Consider the following 22,851-nt stretch of genomic DNA (forward strand, 5'->3'; position numbering starts at 1 on the left):
CGCCCAGCTAATTTTTTGTATTTTTAGTAGAGACGGGGTTTCACCATGTTAGCCAGGATGGTCTCGATCTCCTGACCTCATGATCCACCCACCTCGGCCTCCCAAAGTGCTGGGATTACAGGCATGAGCCACCGCGCCCGGCCTCTTCTTCATAATTTTTATACCTTCAGCATGTTTTCACTTTTGCCAGAACAGCTTCCACTTTCTGCTGTCTCCATTTGTCATTTTGTTCTGGAGATCACTATCCAAAGCCTTGTGCTTCCCACTCCCATCAGAACTGCACTGCAGGTACCGTCATTCGCCATGTAACATTTGAGTCAATGACAAACTACATAGACAATGGTGGTCCTATAGAATATGATGGAGCTGAAAAGTTCGATTAACTAGTGACATCCTAGTCACTGTAATGTTGCAGTGCAATGCCTTACACACACATTTGTGGTGATGCTGGTGTAAACAAACCCATTGCACTGACAGCTGTTAAAGGTATAGCATATACAATTATGTACATATAGCACATAATACTTAATAATGATAACAAATTATTATGTGACTGATTTATATACTTACTGTGCAATACATTTTTGTCATTATATCTGAGTGTACTTCTTCTACTTTACAAGAAAAACAACTGTAAAACAGCCCCAGGCAGGTCCTTCAGGAGGTATTCCAGAAGAAGGCCTTGTTATCATAGGAAATGACAGCTCCATGTGCTTTATTGCTCTTGAAGACCATCCAGTGGGACAAGATGTGGAGATGGAAGACAGTGACATCAATGATCTTGACCCCGTGTAGTCCTAGGCTAATGATTATATTTGTGTTTCAGTTTTTAACAAAAAAGTTTAAAGCAGAAAAAAAGCTTATAAAATAAGGATATAAAGAAAGAAAATATTTTGTATAGCTGTACAATGTGTGCTTTAAGCTGTGATATTATGAGTCAAAAAAGTTAATAAAGTTTATAAAGTAAAAAATGTTACAGAAAGCTAAGTTCTATTACTGAAGAAAGAAAAAATACAAATTTAGAACACCCTAAGTGTACAGTGTTTGTAAAGTCTACAGTAGCATACAGTAATGTACACCTTTCCCCCTTCCTCTCTCTCTTCCTCTTTCTCTGTTTTTTTTCCTATGGTTGGCCAGATTTATTTTTTATCTTGTGCATCCTTCTTTTTTGTTGTACTTCTTCATTTTGATGGCACACATACTCCAGATACTTCCTAAGAGGTATTAAAGAGGTCAAGTGTTTCAGTCCTTGAATGCTATAAAAGGCCTTCATTTTGTCCTCACTTGTAGTCGACTGCCTGGTTTGATATTAAATCTGAATTGAAAATCATTTGATGTCATAATTTAAGAGCCTTATTGCGATCTGGCATAAAGTGTGGTTGACAAAATGTCTGATGCCTCTCTGATTTTTACTACTGTGTAGATAATTTTTTGTCTTTCTCCCTTTGGAACCTTATTAAACTTATTTTTTCTTTATCATTCGTGTATTTTGGGAGGAAATATAGTTTAATTCCTAACTGCTAGGTTTTTGGGGGCAGAATACTAAGGCTTGTATCTCATTACTGCCACTTATTTACTGGGTAATAAGTGCCCCTTTAACAATTTAACAATTGTGTGCTTTAGGCTTGTTATTTATAAAAAAAGGATAATAGTGTGTCTATATCAGCATTGTTGTGAAAATTAAATAAGGTAACACACATAAAGGGCATAAAACATGATCTGGCATATTGTAAGTATATACAAATTTTTGCTATTATTATCTTCTAGTTTTGTTGGTTTATTTTAATTTCAGATTCCATATTTTGGTCTCTTAAGAGCTTTTCATGTTTTTTGACTGATCCTTTGATTGTGTACTTTTCATGTTTTATGAACCTGATAACTTATTAAATATCTCAGAAGATAAGTATAAAAATTTCTAAAACCTGCCTGGTGCTGTGAATTACGTTTCCTTTGTGGTGTTGTTTTTCTTTGTTTATATGGTGTCTCTCTTCCACACAGCTTGCTGTCCTCGTATGTGAGTAATCTTTGGTTTCTACAGGCCACATAGCTAGTATGATTTCCTCTGCTTTTACTTCTGGTTGGTTTCTTCCCTGAGTGTGGAATTCTGCCCGGACACTCTGAGTGGAAGGGTGCGGTGGGGTCTGTGGGTGCATTTGTTGGCTTCATTTTAAGGACAGCAGGTAGAGCAGGGTCAAATGTAACCCCAGGCCCTCACCACCATGCCAATATGAGAAAACATTCATTGCTAGTCATTATGGGTCAGCCTGTAAGCATAACCCTTCCCCAGATGGTATAGCTGGGTAAATGCCATCTTCACTCTGTAGGCAGGAGGGAGAGACCAGTCCAGTGCACCGTAGCTCTACCGCACAGGTCTGTCCTCTTTCCTATCTGTTGCCTCTGAGTCACAGGAATTTTCCGGAGCTCTTTCAGATGGAATAACCCCAATTTTTCCTACAGCAATCAATATTGTACTTTAGGCTAAGGCTTTTCCCCACCCAGTTATGGTCTTCTAGAAATGTATTAAAGTATTTTTGTAACAGTGACACCTCTCATATTCTATTTATTGTTTTGACTATTTTGTTTTCTAATTCTAGACTTTAATTCCAGTGATTCTCCAGAGAGACAGGAGGTAGATATATTTGCTTAGTTCACACCAAATATTATTTTCTTTGACAGCTATAAAAGAACAAATATAGTTGAGAAAATAAATTGTTAGTATAAATATTTATTTGCCATAGGATTTATGCTAACAATAGTAGGAAGCAGAGTTAAAATATTTTTTCTTCACTATGAATGACTATCCTGTCACTGATACTTACTGATATAAAATTTCTACAATGTATATTCTAGAAATCAAATTTGGTAGAAATTCCTAGATATTTTCAATAAAAATATAGAAAACGTATGTATTAAAAGCTAAAATTTTTTAGAAGAAAGGGATACTTAGTGTTTGCTACTAATCAATGGCTACTAGTTATTTTTAAACTAGGATGTTAAAGGATATTAAACCTTTAATGTATACTCTTAAAGCACACTGTAGCCTCCTTATTATCGTACTCATTGAATGTTAAATTAATGTTAAACTAAGTAAAATTACATCTTGAAATACCTGTCTGCCCTGGATGGAAAGATCTGTGACTTTGGTGCCAACACCTCTTTTGCTCCTTGCCCAGATTCATTAATAGCATAGTAATTTTAAAGAGTGTGCCACTTAATATCTGTCTTTTGAATAAATAAATGAATACATGAGTGAATGAGTTATTCTAAAATTAAATTATTATAAGTTAAAATAAACTTATAACATAAGGATCTAATATGGATTTTAATTTTTAACTTAAGTTTATTTATGCTTATTTTTTATGAAAATTTAATCCAATAATTCTAATAACAATAGTAACCATAATTGTTTGGCATTAAACTTTATAAATTCTTCGAATACAGAATTACTTGATAATTTCTATTGAATACAATCAAATGCATAATGTATGTCAAACATATCTTTTTGGTTTTTTGTTTTGTTTTGTTTTTTGAGACAGACTCTCGCTCTGTCACCCAGGCTGGAGTATAGCAGGGCAATCTCAGCTCACTGCAACTTCTGCCTTCTATGTTCAAGCAATTCTCCTGCCTCAGCCTCCCAAGTAGCTGGGATTACAGGTAATTGCCACCAGACCTGGCTAATTTTTGTATTTTTGACAGAAATGGTTTTCGCCATGTTGGCCAGACTTGTCTTCAACTCCTTACTTCAAGCGTCCACCCACCTCCCAAAGTTGTGAAGCATATCTTTGAACACAATGCAAAATGACAAGATATTACTTCTGATCTTACATGTATTTATCATAAACTCTATATTTGGAAAGCACAATGTATTACCAAATAATATATCACAATTTTTATTCTAGACTTAACTTCTCCGAAAAAAGATTAATGTGAAAATGAATACTAACTAGAATACTAGACTGACTAGAAATCAAAGGGACCCCTTTTGATTTGAGCACTTTGCCCTTATATATTCCACAGGTGAAGAGGCAGAGATCTCATTATGTGAAGCTGTGGACCCAAGGTCACAGGACTTATTACTAATGCAATATCTCAATGGTAGGGCCAAAACAAATTCCTTTCTTTTAACTTGCTTTTTCCCTCTACCAGAAACCCTAAGATCTTAAATTCTTTACAGTATTCCACATTTTAGAAATTTCTAGGAAAAGGTACAGAAGAGTGCAAGGATGAGAAGTACGATGAGAATATGATGGATGTCCCACACCCCAAGGGAAAAAACACCTAAGATATCCTAATCAGCGATGCAACAAAGGCAGTTGCTCCTCCAACCTTTCAGGGTTGCAAACAGTTTTCCATGGCTGCCATGATTACAGCCGAGCTGTGATACTGCACTCTGTTGCTTGCAGCACTTTCCGCTAGAGTGTAATAGAATACTGGAACACTATTGTATTTTTAAAGGCAATTAATATTTTATTATGCACAGATTTTTATTTGCACCATTTGGATTCCTCTTCTCTAATTAAATCTTGTGATTTACACAAACAGAACTGCTGTTCTTTAAACTCTGCAAATTATCAAAATTAACAAATACTTGTTAAAAGGAAGCAAAAGCAGTCAAGGGTCCTATTTTTGTGACAGAAACAACTGGAGGCAACAGAGTGAATTGACAGTGTCTCTTATTTGAGTGGGGCAATGTGGCAATTGCATATAAAATACCTTAGTTAGGGGGAACTGATAGAAATTCCAGCTGCCTATGAGAGAAAGGTTAATTCTTTAAATAAATAAAGCCGGAGCATTTTATGTGACCACGTAGGATTTTTGCTTCATGACCTGTGTGCAGCATTTTGTGTTATGGGATTTATAAATCAAGAATATGGTTTCAAGCATGCATTCTCCCAACCCTGTATTTGTGGAATGTTTCCTAGGGCCAAATGAATGGTCTTCACAGGGAACAGAGGAAATATGCTTAGATGCCCACTAGGGGAATATGCCTTGCTCCCATTCTTATCCCTAAATGAGAAGATTCTAGATAAATCCCAGCTAAATGAGTATTATTAGCTCCTCACCACTGGCAATATTTGGAGTAAAGGAGGGTACCCTTTAGGGACCCTGTGTTCATCTCTGGAAAGACAACAGACAAGGACCTGGTTGAGGGTAAGGAAGAAAAAGACAGGATCAGGACAAGAAATAATCTCCATCCTAATTAGTCTGGAGATTTACAGAAGTTTTCCTGGGAACAGTCTACAGTCTCCTTGAAGAGCATTACCCCCAGGGTCTCCATTTGGGAAAGAAGAGGAAGGGGAATTCAGAAGTAGATCTGGGTGAAGCCAAGGAATTTAGTTTTCTTTATGGCTCTTTTTCCACCCCTGGCAAAATGGATATTCAGTCCAGTAAATAGAATGACAGGTAATAGGCTCAATAATGCAGAAATTCGCTTTCCAGACATTTCAGGAAAGTGTTTAGCCCATATGTAAAGGGTATGATGCAGCTTTGCTATTTCTATTCTCATTTTGCATGAGATCCTTCTCTTCATTCAATTTGTAAGTCATATGCCTTTTTGCCTTGTGTGCCAGCAGATTAATTGAGGAAAAACTCCTACATGAAATTTTTATAAGGATAACGGAATACCTAACTGAGTACACATTCTCCATTTAAGCAAATTCTAAATAGCTTTATTATAACCTATATTGGTAGAAATGACTTGAGTCTTCCATTTTTACAAGAGCCTGGATACACTTTCAAAAGAACACATACAAATACACATTATGCACACTTCATAAATTTAGATAGTCTCCAATTTTAAAATATACCAAATAAAAGCAATACTCAAGTTAGAAATAAGTACAAGCAAATAACAAACAAACACTATTTTTGCTTCACTATTTTATTACTCCCTAATGTTTCCACTATTGTTATGGAATCACTCTGACAATCTTTATTCTTTTAGAGAATCTCAATGCTGCAAACCTGAAGACTTACCCTGTGAGGCTTCATGGAAAGGGAATATATATCAAATCAAAAAGAAAGCTTTACCTATTTCAAACTAGTCTCCAAAATGAACAATGTGTCCAGGAAGTATTAATAACAGAAAACTTTTATCCTTTCACCATACTTCTCCAATTCCTATTCTTCATCTTCCTCCTTCTTTCCCCCAAATGGGGCAGCTTTTCCCCCAAATGAGGCAGCAAATCAAGAACTGGGCATATGGTACCAATGTGGCCTTTTAATAGATTTTTAATTCACTTGGTGTTTAAGGACTACCTCAAAAAATTAGCTTCCATTGAAACTTTGTTCCTGTGAGTGTATACATCCTAAAACACAGCTGAAAACAGCCAATTTAGGTATCATTTGGTTTTGTGTGTGTGTGTGTGTGTGGGAGGGGGGTTGTTGTTACTGTTGTTGTTGTTATTGTTTTCTTTTTTAGAGACAGAGTTTCACTCTGTTGCCCAGGTTGGAGTGCAGTGGCGCCATCTCTGATCACTGCAACCTCCACTTCCCGAGTTCAAGCAATTCTCGTGTCTCAGCCTCTCGAGTATCTGGGACTACAGGTATGCACCACCATGCCCTGCTAATTTTTTTGTATTTTAGTAGAGATGGGGTTTCACCATGTTGGCCAGGCTGGTCTTGAGCTCCTGAGCTAAGGCAGTCCACCTGCCTCAGCCTCCCAAAGTGCTAGGATTACAGGCGTGAGTCACTGTGCCGGCCTGGGGTATCATTTACTCACTAGGACACTAGGAATAGATATCATTTACTCACTATAAAAATAATAACATTTAATATTTAGTGGATGCTCACTATGGGTCAAGTTCAGTACTAAATTATTTACTGCATTATCCCATTTCATCCTCACAGCAACCCAATTTAGAAAGGGATTATTAGGATCCTTTTATAGATAAGGAGAGTGAGGCTTAGAGAATTTTGCCTATATTCAAAGTCATGCACAGACTAAATGGAAAAACCAAGAGGATAAGAATGTGAAAATAGATCTATCTGATTTCAAAGCTGGTGCTGTTTAACATTGCACTACACTAAAATAGAAGAAGTTGAGACTGTTTATACATATATAAAGAGAAAAGATAAGTTTAATAAATTTTTAAGAATATTTCTATTATTGAGAAGATAATTGTGGAAATTAATTCTTTTATTGTTTTAGCAAATCACATAATTTATCTTGCCATAAAAAAGAAGACCAAACTGACAAATGTATAGGAAAAGTTGAGTCTTCCATATTATTTATTCTAGCAGATTGTTTCATAAACATCAATCTTTTAAAAAGTAGGGTTGTAACGCTGTAATAAAACTAAAAATTCCCATTTTTCTCCATTAATATTAGTAGATGTTTATTAGAGAACTACGCTTTCTGGGCACTACAGGATAATGAGAGGCCCCTTGACAAGTTATGAGTCTCTCCTTATGCTTGGTCCATCATAGGTGCTTAATAAATGTGTTGATTACAAAAATGATGGCAGGATCTTTGACTATGGCAAACATAGAGGGCTCAGCAATACAATAATTCAAGTTCAATAAATGGGTTCTGATATTTACATTAATACCGAAATGCACTAATATAATGGGGTAAGCATGAGAAAAATTAATAAGTACACATAGCAAAGCAATTTCAACTATATAATTAAAAACAAATTAAAAAGAAAATATGATCTTCCCCTTCCTCTTTTAATGCAGACACAGTTTATAGGAGAAACTGTATTTTATCTGGCCCAGAGTTATTTCTTTTGGTGGTTGCCTTCATAATTCCACAGAATATGCCTATTTCTTGACTAATGGAGAAAATCCTTCACATTTACTGAAAGCTGACATTTTGTGCTAAGGGATGGTGCTAAGGAAGCTGCCTATATTGTCTCATTTAGTGTTCCTCGGGAGTAAATATTGCTTATGATAGTCAATCATGATAATTCCATTCTCCTTGCCATTGATTGATTTATATGACATAATTATGGCAAAAAGCTATTAAAAGAAGTTTGCTTAGGGTCTTTAGGGAAAAGTTTCTTTATTCTTGGAAACAGACACACAGTAAAGAACAGTCTATCAGTGGTCACTTTTGTGACATTAATGTAATACACGGTTATGCTGCAACAATGCTGTGCCTGTAGCAGGGTGAGGAGAGTCCTCCTAGGATGGCAGGGAGGAGAGCAATAAAAACAGTGTGAGTCCTTGAAGATGTGAAGCGTTGAAATAATCAACCCATTACACCACAGTTAACAAAGCCATGTCTGGATATGTTCTAAAAAACTAAATTTCCTTTTTACTTATTATCACCAAAACACAGGCCTCCTATTATTCAGAAGGTAATATAATATGGTCCAAAAGATCCAAACTCTGGGTGCTAACAACCTATACTTAAATATTTTCATGTATAACCTGCTACTCAAATATTTGTTTTCTGTTATTTAATCTGTGATAAAGGAGCCCTGGGCCATTACTAGTAACATCTGAAAATCTATGACACAGGAAGCAACTTTTAGTTTAGAGAGAATTAGGAAGTTAGAAGGTAATAGCCTACTGTTACAAATGAGAGAGTAAGTATATGTTAGAAGGCCATAGAGTGGAATCCAGTAGTCTTTATGTTTGAGATCCAGTTTTCACTTAATGAAATTTTGTCCAACAATAAATGAACTTTTCTTTCTAAACTTTCTAGCCTATGTTTCCATACATATCAAGCAGGATTTCTAATACATGTTCTGCAGGATCAAATGGGCTAAGGTACATAAAATTGATTTATTAAATTTCATTCTTTCATTGAAAAATATTTATACCATGCCCATTATATGTGTCAGGAACTGTCCCAGGCTCTGGGCAAACAACAGTGAACAAAGCACAATACGCATAAATGAATTCATTTATTAACACATATCAGTTCTAATTTGCTTTATAAGTTTTAAGAGCAAAATGGGCCTTTTAATTATAAGACTATTATATTGCATCATAAACTTCTGGTATACAGAACTTAAATATCACAAGAGAACATAAATTCTGGGTTATTTAAAGTATATTGCCATAGAGATCAGGAATTACAATTTACATTTTTTAACTATGATAGCCTCTACTTCTTTAATTGAATTATGTTATAGTTAGACAAGTCTTTTGATGAATCACCTGTTTTCTCATTTCTCTTAGCTGCCAACAACATGCATTTTAGAAAAGACTGACATGTTTATACCAATGTGTATAATCTGAAGAATCTGGAGGAGATCTGCAGTCCCATTACTATGGTGGCTCTTGACCACCAGACACTGTTCACTGGTCCCCGTTGCATAGCTTCCTCATATTGCATAATATCTTTTTACACTTAATCCCACCCACCCCCACCTGAGACCTGCTATGAAACTTGATAATTGCCCATTGTGCTCTTATTCTTGGCTAAACTGACAGAAAGATTATTCAGTAGAACCACATGAAGAAGCATCTAGTCAGCCTTTAATACTTTCCCAATTGTATTAGTCATGTTAATTCTGCTCTTCTCTAGTAACTGCAGTTCTCATCCCCAGTAATTCTTTCCTATTGTCAGGGCCTCCATGTACAATTGTGTAAGTTAAGCCTTGCTCAGCAATTGCTTGCCAGTGAGGGTGGTGGGGCTGAAAGGCAGCCTGCGCTGTGCTCAGCCAGTCCTCAACCCAGAGCCTGAATTCAATTCTCCACCAAATCCCATGGAATGGGAATTCAGTTCCCCATCAAATCCTACCGAGAATTCAGTTCCCCACCGAATCCCAATGGGAATTCAGTTCCCCACCAAATCCCACTGGATCCAATGAAATGACTTTTACTGTCTTCTCTCTATCTTTAAATGAAAGAAAGAAGAACAAATGAAGGAAGAAAAGGTGGGAAAGGGGGCATATGTGTGTATAGTTATTTTTATAAATTTGATCAGAAAAATGTTGAGCTACTTATTATTTTAAAATCTACATTTTTTTCTGCTAATATTGTTTCTTAGAATATTTCCCCTTCTGTAATGTGCCAACATGAGGGCCAGCTTACTCAATCTCAACTACAGCGATATAAGGATCAGGTAAGAGTTGAGATATGCTTGCTAGTGCTGCAAATTTAGCTTTGCAACTAATTACAGAGCTCTGTAAATTCAATACGTGCCCTTTTTCCAGCAGTGATTCAACTTGTCAGGATTCAGAGACAGCCCACTGTGTAGTCTTATGTCAATCACAGCATTTTTTTCTACCTCTCCCTTGGCTGGACTGGCCTCAAAGAGCAGGAAATGTGCTGTCCAGGACACAGCAAAGACTGAAGGACCACTCCTTTATATATCATATTGATTTGCAGACAACTTGCCTCTCTGCCTTCACTTGATGGCTTGGGGGTGGTGGAGATAATACTGAAATAAATATAAATAGGTATCTTTTCAGTCTTTGCACAACCTAGAATTTTTTAGCTGACTTAAGAAATAAAGAATCAAAGTGCAAGTCACTGCCTTTTCATGGAGCCCATTGTACCAGTGAATTTAAAAAGTAAAGAACTCTTGTTGATCTGTTGGGAATTTGTTTCACAGTTAGCACCCTCTGGGACTTGAGGTAGAATTATGGGGACATGTGCCAGCATACAGTCATAACCAGCCAATGGCAATGTTCCTTAGCTGCAATCTAAGTGAAGACTCACCTTTAAGGCTGTATGCTGGATCTCCAAAACATCACAGGATCACAGAATAACAATGAAATTGGTATTAGTAAGACAAATGATAATAATAACAACACCTAAATTACTCTAAACTGGTAAGTACTTTAATAGTCTCATGGAATAATCACCACATGCCTGTGAGCTAGATATACTTTTGCCATTTCAGAGATGAATAAACTGAAACTGAAGGAAGTTAAACAAGTAGCTCAAAATTTACAACTAGAAAGGAGAGAAGTTAGGATTTGAGTACGGATTAGAAATAAATGCTATATGGCCTCATGTATGTTTTCACTGTTCTATTAACAAACAAAAAATATAAAGACAGATAAAGAAAGACCTCTGAGATTCTATAGTAACTGCCCTAGAGGTGGTACACTGAGGGTCTTACACATTTTTACCTAGTGGAGATTCTCAACCTGCCAACAAAGAAAGAGCAATAACAACCACTCTGTTCATTTTACAGAAATGAATCTCTTTCTGGATAAAAGCTTTCTAAGAGCACTGGCTCTGACCAGAGCCGATGTCACTACTTGATGTGGATAATTTTAAGGTTTGCTTTAAAAGCCTTTTAATTAAGCTGCGATATTATTATATCCAGTATGCTTTGACTATTTGCACTGAACTCTGTTGATAAGGCAGAATGTTTCTTCTGGGTTATTTTTTCCCCTCATTAGTTTCTCAATGAAAGGGAGAGCACATAGGAAAACAGAACAGAAAGAAGAGATAATTCTGCCCACTTAAATTCCTAGGACCGTACTGCACTCAAAATGGAGATGGATTGGATTGTCCTGAGGAGCCTCCGTTTCCTTGCATTTTCCAAGGTCCTGCTCCTTGTGATGTGATACCTTTGTATACCTTCTAGAGCATGGATCTGGAATAGTTATTTCCGTCTGCTCCTGTGTGGGATTGCTGGTATCTGGCCACATTTTCTATACTGATAGAAAACGCTTGTTTAAAATTTTAAGACTCTTTGGTGATTAAAGATTGAATGTAAACAAGACAATCTGAACAGTAAGTTGTGCTTATTTGTAGAAAAAGAATATTATTAATATATTACTTTAGTGTGCATCTTTTAACTATTAGACTAGGAATCATTCTCATCTTACGTTTAATGAGACAGAGAGAGAGAGAGAGAGAATGTTCTTTAACATTACAACATCAAAGACAAAGAAATCTCCAGTGGGAATGTTTTTTCTAGTACTGGCATTTTGGCCATTCTAAGTCTGTGACATATATTTTGAATAAAGAAATTCGGGATTCTAGTGTGATTTCCATCATTTGTTAGTGATGTGAACTTAAACAAATCATTGATACTATTTCCTCTTCTGTAAATGTGTTCAAATAATACTTCTCAGATCATCTTTTGGAGCCATTGAAGGTATCAAATTAGAAAAATAAGTGAAATCTTCATGAACTGTGATGATACACAAGAAATATGCATTGATGTTTGTCATCAAAAATATGTGTGAAAATTGTGATGGAGTAAGCTGTATACTCTGAGATGAGCTATGAGCAAAACAATCACCTGGGGTAAGACAATTCTAAAAGCAGGAGTGTAAGCCCATTAATACTGAGTAAAACTGAGAAATTATAAATATTAAAAACAGAGTGCATGTAACTGCAACGCTAGTGCATGCTGCTCCTCCAGCATTCTATTTGAATCAAAAAGTTCCAATAGAGTTGAAAGTACTGATCAATTAGACGGATGAGTTGTTAATATTTTTATAAAATTGGGTGAGTATTCTAAAGAGTTTTGGGGTTGGCTAGAGGTAAGAAAATGTGAGGAAACAGACTTTAAGAGACTAACAACCAGTACCTGCTGTTTCCCAAAGTTTTAATAGCTTGCTAGTATGCCTTACAGACTGTTTGCATAGTAACATCTTATATGCCCTTCTACTAATTGCCAAATTACCATTGATTTAATCAAATTCAATAGTACTATATAAAATAGATTTAGAATTTAGTATTAATCCTATTATTTGTTCTGTTCTACAATCCAATTCAAATATTTAGCAGTCATAATTAGAAGGTTTAATATAGTAATTTAATGGAAGAAATTACTGAGCACTGTTGTTTGATTTTAGACATTTTAAAAGACTAGTCTTTACTAAAAGGAACATATAGTTCATTCTATTTTCATTAGTTAAAGCCACCCAATTCTCTACTCAATACTTTATTGTCTAATTTTACTTTAAAAAAATCCAATTATCTGTATATACGAGTTATCCAAAATATTTGTTAGTAAAATAAGAGAAAAAATATTTTATTTCTTTAATCCATGTCTCCAAAATGCACAAGGAGGTAGGTCAAATCAAATGTAATTGTCTGGGCCACATTCTCTAATGGAAAGACTTTTACACCTTAGACCTAATGTGTATGCATAGGCCTCTCGAAATAGCATGGTGTGAGCTAATGATGTGCATTGCTAAATATTTTTACATCAGGGTGACATTTATAAATTATATTTTAATATTACAATTATTTTAGATGATTGCCCCAAAAGCCCTTTTATTTTTAGAAAATACGAAGCATGCCTGGCCCACAGACACTCAAAACCTAAGATGTTTCAAATTAGACTCATTATCTGTCCACCCCCGCCCTAAAGTTGCTGCTCCTCTGTGTTCCCTTGCTCCAGTAATGGGGCCAATCTCCTCCCAGTCACACAGGCTAGAAAACTTCAATCATCTTTGACTCCGACCTCTCCTAACCCTTTAAATCCAGTCAACCAAGTCCTCTCAAGTTTATCTTTGAAATGTCTTTGGAATTTGTCCTATGCTTCATCCTCCACACTTCTTCTGTGATTCCGGTTGTCATCATCAAATGCTCTCAGTTATTCCATGAGCCCATTCCCTAAGCTCCCGGGAGCTCATGCATTCTGTCCCCAAATATGCTCTTTACATTGCTAGGCTTATTCTTTTAAAACACAAATATGAATATATAACCACTCTGAAGCTGGAAAACATTTCTGGCAATACCATTTCACAGACAATGAAATCTAAACTCCTTAGCAGGGCATCAATCCTTTCACTTTTTGCCCTACCGGTTATTTTCCCCCACTACCTTATGTTCTAGCCCAACTACATCATTGGCTACCTCCAAACATTCTATATTTTTTCTCAGGCAATTTTCTTTGAGTGGGTAACCATTGCTATCTTGTATGCATCGGGATAACCTAGTCATTTATCATAGCACAGTTAATCTCTTTTGTTAATCAACCTTGGGAAGAATTAATCAAGCTTGTTACCCAGGTGCCTAGCAGTTTGCTTATTACTATCTTATAATACCTACCATAATCTAGGAAGAAAACTGGTCAGTTATGTGTTCGTCCACGCTAGTAAAAATAGAGCTCTTTGAATGCAGGTACTTTGTCTTTTTCATGGTTATATGCCTCATACATATAAGTTAGTAAGTCACAGTTATATGTTTATTATCCAACATTTTAATTGTTTTATGAATTACTGTTGGTGCTGTTCATATTATATGATGAAAAATAGCACTGTTCTTAACAGCATTTTTATATTATGTATGGGAGATGTCAATACCTATCTAGAATTAGGAGAAAATACATCAACCTCCTGACATGACATTCAGTATTTTTCATCATACCTTTTCATTAGGATAATTCATATACTCTGAAAAAAAACAAAAAAGCATATATATTGCAAAAATGTTATGTTTCCTCCAAAAACTAATGAGAAAAGATAGAGACAGATGGAGTTCAATTGACTAATTTTCTGCCCAGCTACCTAGATGAAAAATAAAGATGTGCTGACCCTATGCTTCTGTATGCTAAACTGTTCAAATATTTAGCCTTCTTTAACCATTATGCTAAGGTTGAGTGGACAGTACCTAGATTAGCAGACACTATTCACCTGGCTATCCCTTTCGTTCTCCGTTTTTAATGTGAAAGAAGAGAGTTCTAAAAATAGAACCAACCCTTGCAACTGGCTTGCATTCCTGAATATACAATTAGATCACAATAAAGTGACAAAATCACATCACATTTATTTGAGATATTTCAAAAATAATATATATACTTTTAAAATTGCTTGCACTTTTTTTCTCTTCTAGACCTTTCTAATCTTTTAAAATTCTTAGCTGCAAAAAAAGTGCCAATTTACCCTTTAAAAACTAGGCAAGCTCAAGATTCTTTTCACGTTAAATTGAAATAGGAAATCATTTCCATTTCCATGAGGGATTCTAGCCTCAAATGACTTAACTTTAATTCTCTATATGTTTTAACTGAGTGTGTGTGTGTGTGTGTGTGTGTGTGTATGTGTGTACATGCATTATGTGGAACTTCTTCCTGACAACATTTGAAGTGGCTGCAATTTTTTTTGTTTGCTTGAGAAATATCTTCTTTCTCTCTTAACTTTCGCCCAAAACAATCTTTTAAAAGCCTGACCCTAACCTCACCTTTCCAATCTCTCTGCCTCAATGGCTCACTGCACTGATGTGTTCGAATTTCACTTTTGCTACAAACTTGCCTGCTTAGTGACTCTACATTCACCTATCTGCCTCCCCATTTATCTGTAGCAGGACTAGAAAACCATAAAATTTATAGAATGTTTGTTTGCATAATGATTTCTAAATTTTAAGTCAAATGGCATATATGAAATTTAAAGTTTTTATCAAAAAAAACCCCTCCAGATTATTTGAAAAATATGAAGATTTAAAAACACGTATTCCACCATGTAATAGCCAGAACTGATAGGAATAAATCATTCAGGGTCGAGTCAGGAGAGAGAAACCACACCAGTAATTTGTACAGGGAAAATTTAACATAAAAATTATTAGCTAGTAACAAGGGATTAATTGCCACAGGGTAAAGAGATCCTTGAAGGATTCATAGATCCTATCCATAGGAAGCAGTTAAGGGCTAAGGCAAAGTACCTAGGGAAGAAACACATTTGGAAGAGAGTACAATCACCCTCAAACCCAGGGCTAGATTCCTCAGTGGAGAGGGTCTGGCTATGACATACTGGGTAAGGAAGAAGGGAAGACTGCAAGACTGGACACAGAAACCTGCCTGCTGGACGGCCAGCAAGACTCACTGGGAAGTCACCCACTGGGATACCATAAAAAACTTTGTGGAGGATGAGTGCCACCATGTGTCCTGCCTACTGCTGGCTGCCACACATTGCAGAAGCAAGAAGGAAAGAAATAGACACTGGAACCTGCAAGAGATGACTCTTCTTCCTGCAGTGTCCCACCATTGCTTCCCATGATAAAGTTTACCCAGGTGCCAGTTGGCAAAGGAAAAATGTTAAGAGGGACCAGCTTCAGAATCCAAAGCAGGGCAAAGCATGATATGGATTTAAAGCTGAGAGGCAATAGATTGATAACCGGCACAGAAAATACACTCTAATCGATTATAATTCTCTCACTGACTACTGTAGGCTCTTGAGTTTATGGCTAATGATCCAAGTCATCAGTAACCCAAACGGCTTCCTGTTAGACAGAAAGATTTTTAGAGATTTGGAATTCTTAGAGACTCAATCAGCCAACACATATAATTACCAATACTGCTGATATGTAGAACTGAATCTAGTAAGATAAGACAAAAGTAGTATGGAAAGCATGAATCTCATGTACCTAAAATGTATTACCTTACAGTTGCATGTTGATATACCCAATGTGAAAAGAAATTATGCAAAAATGAAATGTGTCTTTAAGATCTGGCCATAGTTCTATGTCAGCTGCAAGGATATAACTACCCTTTTTGATATAACATTTGAATCCTTTTCTAAAAATTTTTAAGACCTGGATTTTATGTTTGTTTTAAAAGTGGTTTTTGATGCCTTAATCTTTATTTCATTTTGTTTTGTCTTTATTTCAATTTGCTACTGTATCATCTTTTGAAAAGTCTTATTAAATGCTTCCTGGCACTAGGCTCAAATGAAAGTAAGAGGTAAGTGATTATGATATTGCTTTCTCTTTTCTTGGACTCATTGGATGAAAGGAAACAAAGTCAGTAATTTTTAAAAAACTGAATTTTTGGAGTTGTTTTCGACTTTCAAGAAAATGAAATGTAAAGTTTTTGAAAAGAGTACAGAGGAGAAGGCTTGGACCTTTTGCCTCTGGCTTTCAAATGCTGTTTGTAGGCTTTGTACCTAGGCAAGCAATGAACCTGTTTTTTTCTATTTACTTAGAAGAGTGAATGGGAATGATTTTCAATAGATATTAACTTTTGCCTATTCCTCTAGAGGTTCTTGCAGGTACTGATAACAACTTGGCAAAACATCTGTCATTTATGTAAGAGCAAGTCCAAAAAAATACCACAGTATCATACTTCTATAAAGTAAACTAGAATTCCCCAGGACTTCAGCTAAGATGGCTAACTTGTAGTTACAGTCAATACGGACTGTGGCCTGCCTTTGACAATTTCAACAGCTTAAAGAAGACTTTTAGCCAACTAGAGTTATCAGGTAGGTTAATTTCTGCCTGCATTTAATGAAATTATTTATTTCTTTCCCTTATGCTCCCTAAGTTGTGTTGATAAAGATGAATATGAGATCCACGCCTTCTGGGAATTATATTTAATATAGTTTTTAGTTTTTCTTTTACACACACACACATATTAATAAAAGGAATGCCTTTTCCTATCACTAAACCACCTGTGAAAGGTAAAACACTGGAACATTGGAACTTTTAAATATCTAGGTGAATCTTTATTTTTTTCTCGTTTCTCAAATTTAAATGTGCTCTTAAAATATATAATTTGTTTCTCTTATGAAAGAAAGCAGATATAATGAGGGCAATATCCTTTTTAGAAGAAAATAATTCTATGAAATACACTTGGCAATATTCTTTACATGCTGCTGAAAACTTTGTATTTTTAAGAACAGAAACAGGAGCATAAAAATATAACTAAACTTCAAAAACCCTTGTGACAGGATGACTGGTGTTGTATAACCTTTTTTGGTCTCTCATAAATAAAGAATCATTTCTGCAAACCTTAGAGGTGAGAGCTGCAATGTTTAAATTTTAAGAACATTCATTTTAATGAAGTCTCTGAGAAGACCAAGGTATTGTTGGGGTTGATGGAAAATTCGGCTTTATTTTTCACTCAGATACTGGAGTTGTGGCATCTTGCCAACAGGTAAAGAGTAACTCTCAGGTATTTATTTAGTTAAAACATTCTAACCAGTATTTACCTCATTTACTAAGTATATTCAAAAGTCTCTGGGGCTGCATAAGACATTTTAAAAACTATTTTCAGGTAAACAGTTCCAATGCAAATTTAGTTTTTGAAGAAAGCTGCACTGTAATACCCCTGAACCTCTTTAAGGGGTTTCTTTAAGGACCTGCAAAGCTCCCTTTGCATGAAAGGATTACTTACACTGACCTATAAAGAGAAATGTTTGGTTTGCATCTCTTAAAAAAAAGTGCTATGGATTGTAAATTTGGATGCTGTTATAAATTGGGGTCATGTACCCAGACAAATAATGAAATGAATATTATCATTTTGCACTTACTTGAAATTATGGAAATTATTGAAATAGAGAGAGAGATCAAGCAATGATATAGAAATATGGTCTTAGGGACTCAGGCTTACTATTACTGATTTATTATTTATTTTTCTTTTTTCTTTCAACTATTTTGCATCTCATTTTCCCTATATAAAAAAATCAACTAACATGGAGAGATGAACCAAAAAGGTTATGATTTAGGTATGAGATATCAATTTGCTTTTATAATCCAGCCATATAACAAAGTTAAGCAGATATTTTTAAAATATGATAAAAAGGAAACAAAATTCTGATTTTAACATTTCCAGATGTACAGTTAACAATCAACTGAAACTATTACTTAACGAGTCTTATTTACAATGTTAAAGTTGGATATAATATTATAAAATGAAAGTCATACATTATTTAGCATGAAAATAGAGTTGTGTATACAATTTAAAGAATATAATTGAAATATATATTTCTTTTAGTGTCTGTTACAAAGCATGGTTGGTCAAAATCATGAATTAACCAGGTAAACTACATTTTCTCTCGAGGCCTCATGTATTTATGATTCTTAGGTTTTTTACCCTTAAAGGAGACTGCTGGTAACAGGTCAAACTAAAAGAAAATGGATAGAAAGTGGATTTAAAAGACCGGTATGAGCTTGGCTATGAAAAGCAAATATGTAACAATTTTGCTTTTTGGAAAGTACTTACATTGATATCCAGATGCCTTATCTATTTGAATGCCAGTTTAGGAGAGAGCTGTGTGTATTTTGGTGTGTTAGTGAATATATATTCCTTGGTAGATTTGTGGAATCCTATATTTCCTACATATTTTACTTAACATGGTGGAATAGTTCCCACCTTGATAAAACTGAATTATTACTTAGAGTGATCTAACAGAGCATCAGTTCCAGAATGCTTTCTTTTCATATCCTGTAATACGGTGTTCAAACTGTGACAAAAGCTCACACATTGAAGAAAAAACAGACAAATCAAAAAACTTGTTTCCCATTCTTAATCTTCACTGGTACTTTTCAGATTTTTAAAAGTAAGTGCTTTCAGATAGGAATTATTTTTCTAAACCTTCTGATTAGTTGTTTCTGCATTAAAGTGATTAAAATTGTCAGTAAACACTCCAGGCATTTTCCAGTACATATTTTTACTGCTTTGCGTACTGAGCAAAATATTGAGAGCTATGTAGTAAATTTGTAAGTGTATGCTGAATTTTCTGTTGGCCTCTCAACATCTTTTTTGTTCCCTCCCATGTCCCTAATGTATCTCAGAGGCAGGAAACCAAGAGTTTACATTTCTCAGGCTCCCTTGCTATCAGGGTTCCGTTTGAGATTCACCAGTAAATGGCACTTGAATGATATTTGGAAGGCAGAGAGAATGAAAAGCCATTTTGCCCTGAAAATAACACACAGGCAGAGAGCCTGTGGCAGATGACTTCCTGCAGTTTCACAAGAGATATTCTGATTTCTTTTCATGAATAATCCCCTTCAATTCTACAGGTTGCTGCAATAATTGGTAGAGGCTCTTTGTGATTATTGTATTATCTGATTTTCAGAACTGTAATCATGTTTTTCCACGGTCTTCACTTTTCCAACTATTCCAGCAGGTTTATTAGTATCTATTCCCCTGTATTTAATTCTTCCAGCATGTAACAGCTAGAAAGGCTTCTGTTTTCCTAAAATATCCTGACTGAATCAATTATTTTCATACAGTAATAATCCTGCAGTTATAAGATACTTTTAGAATGATATGATTGAGGAACTATTTTGCCCACATCATATCTCTACTCACCTTTCATTTTGTAAAAATTCTTTCCAAATTTAGAAGAGCATTCCTCATGTAATTTCTTTCTCAAATAACGTCAAATACCACTACCCACTCGCTTCACTTACTCTCACCAATAAAATAAAATTCAAATTTCTTAGTTCTAGTGTTAGCTTTCCTTCTCATGAATCTGCTTTTTCAATATTATTTTTTTACTTCTCTCTTTTACATAATCAATTCACTAGCCAATTAGAACAATTAAATATTTGTAATTCATGGCAATATATATATTTTTAAATTTCAGTGACATTGTTTCTACCATTTATTCAACTGAAATATACTCCCTTTTATCTTCACTTACAAAATTCATCCTGATATCCTGATCACATATTTGAAAGAATGCCTGTCTTATCATTTCCAAAGCAAATGATAAAAGTACATTTTCCAAAGTAAATATGCTCTCTCTATATATACATACACGTGTATGTATACATATATACATATACATATATACATACACGTGTATGTATACATATATACATATACATATATACATACACGTGTATGTATACATATATACATATACATATATACATACACATTTTAAAAAAAAAATTATTTTCCTAGAAGTGGATAATAATTTTGTTTGTTTTTGTTTCTGAGATGGAGTCTCTCTTTGTCACCCAGGCTGGAGTGCAGTGACGTGATCTCGGCTCACTGCAACCACCTCTGCTCCCCAGATTCAAATGATTCTGCTGCCTCAGCCTCCCAAGTAGCAGGGGTTACAGGCGTGTGCCACCATGTCTGTCTAATTTTTGTATTTTTATTAGAGACAGGGGTTTCACCATGTTGGCCAGGCTGGTCTCAAACTTCTGACCTTGAGTGATCTGCCTGCCTCAGCCTCCCAAAGTGCTGGGATTACAGGCATCAGCCACCACACCCAGCCAATAATTGTTTTTTGATTCAACATCTCGTGTGTGTCCATAAATTCTTATTCAGATTTCAGTAAAGCATATATTATGTCATTCAGTAATAATTTATTTCTTTATCCCAACTCCCTATACCTATCAGAATGCCTGGTACATAGTTAGTACTTAACATAGTTTCATTGAAATAATGAAAAAATAAAACAACAGAATAGATACTAACAAAACAAATTTTTAACAAAACACTTTTAAATTTTGGATACAATACAAAAAATAACTTTTCAGATATATAACTAATTGTAATAAGTTAAGAAAACTTCCACCCAAACTAAAGAAATTGAAATCAGAATAGTAAGCTTACTTTGGAAGATGTGGAAGATGATTACACACATACAGTTTGAAAAAAAGAGCTACATCCAAATGAAAGACTGAAACTATGAGATCTAAAACACTCAGCCAAAAGATACGAACTCAAAAGTATTACCAGAATTTAACAGTAGTAAAAGCAAGTATTGTCTGGATGAGGCAATCCCATAGTTAGAGCTCATCACCCAAAATTACAGAAACAATGTACAAAAAAAAAAGAGTAAGCAGAAAAAAAGAGTAAAGTTATACCCACAAAGATACTGCAGTATTGAATGACAGTTAAATGATATATAATAAGCTTTATTTGCTTACCAAAAAGTAGGAACACCAAAAAGAATAATATATATAAGTTAATCAGATATAATTTGTAAAAATTGTCATATATAATCATTGAAATTAAAATCTCCATGACATAATGTATTGCAGGTTTAATTCAGATACCTTGGGAAAGGACTAGTGAGGTTAATAACAAATAGATAAAACCACCCAGGCTGACACAGAGAAACAATGAGATAAAAAATACAAAAAGAAGGTACATGAAGCACAGACTGAGGAGGTCCAACATATGTCTAACTTCTGTTTCAGGATAAAAGGGGGAAAAAAAATGGAAGAGAAGCTACAGTCAAAATGAAAATGAGAATATTCCAGACATGACGAAAAACATGACTCCTCAGATTTAAGAAGCCTGAGAAATTCAAACCAGATAGCTAAAAAAGAAATTGCTCTTCATGATTCTGAAGAACACCAAAGAGATGATCTTTAAAGAAAAAAGAAATAAAATGAGACATCTAAAAACAAAAGTTAATTAGAATGGGGGAATAATTTCTCAATACTAACAAGGGAAACCAGAATGTAGCAGAATGACCTTTTTTTAAAGGCTGAGAAAAAAGAAAACTTAACTTAGAACTTAATATTCAGTTAAATAATTGAAACCACCTTTGTAAACATTATCAGTAAGAAAAATTCTAACAGTAAGCTAAGCTAACTCACAGCCCATCGTGCCTTTCCCTTAATTATTTCTGGGCGTTGGGGCCAGAAATAATTGAGACCATATAGTTATAATTGTTAATTATATTAATAATTAATTATATGAATACTTATACTTACTCAAAGGAATAATTATACTAAAAGTTATACATTGTAATATATTAATATAGTAAAATGTAATATTGGTTAATACAATTAATATATTCTACAATGATAATTATTATTATGTTAATAATTAATGATTATTCTAAGCTCATTTTGGAAGACATTGAAGCTATCATTTAAATGATAATAGGCCCTACCCAAAACTCATCTGCTTTTGTAAAATTAATGGCAGGCCATGATGATGAGGAGAAGAAGAGCCTGAGTCTTACTACGGCAACGTCCCCAATTACTCCTGCAAATACCACTATTGTAGATTGGCCTTTTGAGATATTTTTCTAGGGTTCTTGCATGTCTGACACCCATGGCTCACCTGCATCATCAACCCTGCTCCTGTGGCCCCACCCAGAAGCCATTCAGCCTGCAAAAGGGCAGCTTTGACTGTTTATGATGTCATCTCCACCCCAACCAATCAGCAGCAAGCGCCTGTTACCTAGTTACCCCCACCTCTTCCCCCAAAACTGCCTTTGAAAAACCCCTAACCTATGAGCTTCAGAGGAGATGAGTTGAGTAAACTCCATATCCCATGTGGTGTTG

At 35.0% G+C, this 22,851-nt stretch overlaps 1 long non-coding RNA gene across 2 annotated transcripts; it reads right to left on the minus strand.

Moving 5' to 3' along the window:
* Positions 1-1,083: 1,083 nt before the first annotated feature.
* Positions 1,084-22,598, minus strand: LOC131383622 (uncharacterized). 2 transcript variants are annotated; one of them, XR_009213783.1, is made up of 3 exons: positions 22,455-22,598; positions 10,187-10,339; positions 1,084-1,214 (listed from the first exon to the last, which is right to left on the minus strand). It is a non-coding gene; the product is annotated as an uncharacterized LOC131383622 (long non-coding RNA). The 2 variants fall into 2 exon arrangements; XR_009213784.1 differs by lacking the exon at positions 1,084-1,214 and adding an exon at positions 8,067-8,127.
* Positions 22,599-22,851: the final 253 nt, after the last annotated feature.

The sequence above is a fragment of the Hylobates moloch genome, unplaced genomic scaffold (assembly GCF_009828535.3).
Source record: "Hylobates moloch isolate HMO894 unplaced genomic scaffold, HMol_V3 SCAFFOLD_5, whole genome shotgun sequence".
Classification (NCBI taxonomy): domain Eukaryota; kingdom Metazoa; phylum Chordata; class Mammalia; order Primates; family Hylobatidae; genus Hylobates; species Hylobates moloch.